The 3,655-nt window shown below is 40.6% G+C and overlaps 1 non-coding gene across 1 annotated transcript; it reads right to left on the bottom strand.

The window, feature by feature from the left end:
- Positions 1 to 245: 245 nt before the first annotated feature.
- On the bottom strand, positions 246 to 348 carry LOC111538389. The gene has a single exon (XR_002730315.1). It is a non-coding gene; the product is annotated as a small nucleolar RNA U13 (small nucleolar RNA).
- Between the last annotated feature and the right edge of the window lie 3,307 nt (positions 349 to 3,655).

Genomic DNA, 3,655 nt, shown 5'->3' with positions numbered 1-3,655 from the left:
TTGTCAAATATTTGAGTTTTTACAATGTTATTTATATTTTTTCTGAATTTTATGTTTTTTGTTCTCCTTTCTGCCTTTTTTGGGGGGATCGATTGGTGGGATTCTGTTTGATGGTATGTTTATTTTCCCATTCTAGTTTGCTCTCTTTTCTGTTTTGGAATGTATACTTCTATTTTCATTCTTTTAATGGTTGCCCTTGAAGTTTTACCATGCATATTTAATTTAGCAAAATCTAACTTTTTTCACATCAGAAGGTAATGTATCAACGTCTTAACAAAGTTCAAAAGCGGCACATCTCACACGTGTTCATGAACACCCAATCAGCATGCTCATGAACTACAAAAGGATCAAAATTCTGAATTTAAGCAACGTCTTAACCTTCCCTTCCCAGCAATGCAAGGAGGACCTTTCTTAGAACCCTTGTGAGACCAGAAACTACTCAGAGAGCATGCTCTACCCAAGGTCTAATCATACTGCTCACCACTCAGACTGCCGAGTAAGCTATCTTTGCAGAAAGCAGAGCTCCCAGCTTCCTCTTTGTCCTTGGTGTCATGAAATTTCACTCACTGGGGCTGGGCACAGTGGCTCATGCCTGTAATCCCAGCCCTTTGGGAGGCTGAGGCAGGCAGATCACGAGGTCAGGAGATCAAGACCATCCTGGCTAACACGGTGAAACCCCATCTTTAGTAAAAATACAAAAATTAACCAGGCATGGTGGCATGTGCCTATAGTCCCAGCTAGTTGGGAGGCTGAGGCAGGAGAATCACTTGAACCTGGGAGGTGGAGGTTGCAGTGAGCTGAGATTGCACCACTGCACTCCAGCCTGGGCGACAGAGCAAGACTCTGTCTCAAAAAAAGAAAGAAAGAAAGAAAGAAAGAAAGAAAGAAAGAAAAGAAAGAAAAAGAAATTTCACTCATTGGGTTGGTCATCAAAAATGACTCTGAGGTCATTTTTCAGCTTTGGAAAAGCCTTATTTATTATTTCTTGGATAATTTTCTTCCCTCCTTTTTCTCTGTTCTCTCTTTCTGTAATTCCTATTAATCTGTTTTCCCAAGTGGCTGCACCATTTAATAATCTTACCAGCAGTGTATTCCTCTATATTTAGTCAACAGTTATATAGTATTATCTGGTGTTTTGATGATAGACATTCTCGTGGGTGTGGAGTGAGATCTTATTGTGGTTTAGATGGCATTTCCTCATGGCTGATAATGCTGAGCATCTTTTCATATGCTTCTTGGCCATTTGGTTGTCTTCTTTGTAGAAATGTCTGTTCTGATTTTTCATCCACTGTTAATTTTTTTGTCTTTTTATTATTGAGTTGTAAGATTTCTTTATGTATTCTAGATAGAAGTCCCTTAACAGATCCATGATGTGCAAAATTTTTATTCTCTTCTGTGGCTTCTTTTTTTACTTTCTTGGTAGTTTCCTTTAAAGCACAAAAGTTTTTCATTCTGATGATGTGCACTTTATCTACTGTGCTGTGGCTGCTGCATGTGCATTGTGTCATTGCTAAGAAACCATTGCCTAATGCAAGGTTGTGAAGACCTCCATCTACTTTTTTTCTGATAGTTTTATAATTTTAAGTCTCATATTTATGTCTTTGATCCACTTTGAGTTAATTTTTGTATATGATTTGAGATAGGAGTCCAAATTCATTCTTGTGAACGTGGATATTCAGTTGTCACAGCACCATTTTGCCCCCAATTAAATTACGTTGGCGGCCAGGCACAGTGGCTCATACTTGTAATCCCAGCACTTTGGGAGGCTGAGGCAAGCAGATCACAAGGTCAGGAGTTCAAGACCAGCCTGGCAAACACTGTGAAACCCCATCTCTACTAAAAATACAAAAATTAGTTGGGCGTGGTGGCAGGCGCCTGTAATCCCAGCTACTCAGGGGGCTGAGGCAGAAGAATTGCTTGAATCTGGGAGACAGAGGTTGCAGTGAGCTGAGATCTTGCCACTGCACTCCAGCCTGGGCGACAGAGCTAGACTGTATCTCAAAAGCAACAAAAAACAAAACAAAACAAACAAACAAATTACCTTGGCACCTTCTCTAAAATCAATTGACTGCAAAAGTGAAGGTTTATGTCTGGGCTCAATTCTATTTCAGTGACTTATATGTCTATCCTTCTGCCAATACCACATGGTCTTAATTACTATAGCATTGGTAGTAAGTTTTGAAGTCAGAAAGTGTGAATCCTCCAACTCTGTTCTTTTTTTCCCCAAGGTTATTTTGGCTATTCTGAGTCTCTTGAATTACCACGTGAGTTTTAGGATTAATTTGTCAATTTCCACAAAGAAGTCAACTGGGATTTTAATAAGGATTGCATTGAATGTGAAACTCAATTTAGGAAGCATTGTTATGTTATCAATATTAAGTCCTTCTGATCCATAAACATGGGTGTCTCTCCGTATACTTAGGTCTTTAACTTTTTCAACAATATTTTGTAGTTTTAAAGTATAAATTTGCACTTCCTTATTTTTTTTTTTTAGATGGAGTCTCGGTCTGTCGCCCAGGCTAGAGTGCAGTGGCGCAATCACCGCTCACTGCAAGCTCCGCCTCCCGGGTTCACACCATTCTCCTGCCTCAGCCTCCTGAGTAGCTGGGATTACAGGCGCCCGCCACAATGCCCGGCTAATTTTTTGTATTTTTGGTAGAGATGGGGTTTCACTGTGTTAGCCAGGATGGTCTTGATCTCCTGACCTCATGATCCGCCTGCCTCGGCCTCCCAGAGTGCTGGGATTACAAGCGTGAGCCACCGCGCCCAGCCAAATTTGCACTTCTTTTGTTAAATTTATTTCTATGTATTTTATTATTTTTGATGATCTTATAAATAACATTTTTAAAATTTCTTTTTCAGTTTGCTCATTGCCAGTACATAGAAATATAATTGATTTTCAGTTGGGCATGATGGCTCATACCTGGAATCCCAGCACTTTGGGAGGCCGAGGTGGGTGGATCACTTGAGGCCAGGAGTTTGAGACCAGCCTGACCAACATGGCGAAACCCTGTCTCTACTAAAAATACAAAAATTAGCCACTTGTGGTGGCACACACCTGTAATCCCAGCTACTTGGAAGGCTGAGGCACGAGGATCACTTGAACCTGAGGGGCGGAGGTTGTGGTGAACCAAGTTCATGCCACTGCCCTCCAGCCTAGGCTACAGAGTGAGACTCCATCTCAAAAAAAAAAAAAAAAAGAAAGAAAGAAAGGAAGAAATATAATTGGGCCAGGTATGGTGGCTCACACCTGTAATCCCAGCACTTTGGGAGGCCAAGGAGCATGGATCACTTGAGGTCAGGAGTCAAAATCACCCTGGCCAACATGGTGAAACTCCGATTCTAGTAGAAATACAAAAATTAGGTGTGGTGGCAGACCCCTGTAGTCCCAGCTACTCGGGAGGCCGAGGCAGGAGAATCGCTTGAACCTGGGAGGTGGAGGTTGCAGTGAGCCAAGATTGCACCACTGCACTCCAGCCCAGGCAACAGAGTGAGACTCCTTCTCAAAAAAAAAAAAAAGGAAAAAAAAAGATATATATATATATATAATTAATTTTTGTATATTGATCTTGTAGCCTGCAACTTTGCTCAATTTGTTCATTAATTCTTAATTTTTTACTGGATTTCTTTTTTTTTTTTTTTTTTTTTTTTTTTT

This window comes from Piliocolobus tephrosceles, chromosome 6 (genome assembly GCF_002776525.5).
Source record: "Piliocolobus tephrosceles isolate RC106 chromosome 6, ASM277652v3, whole genome shotgun sequence".
In the NCBI taxonomy this organism is placed as follows: Eukaryota; Metazoa; Chordata; class Mammalia; order Primates; family Cercopithecidae; genus Piliocolobus; species Piliocolobus tephrosceles.
Note: the sequence above shows the minus strand (reverse complement) of the source record. Positions and strands in the feature narration are given on the sequence as shown.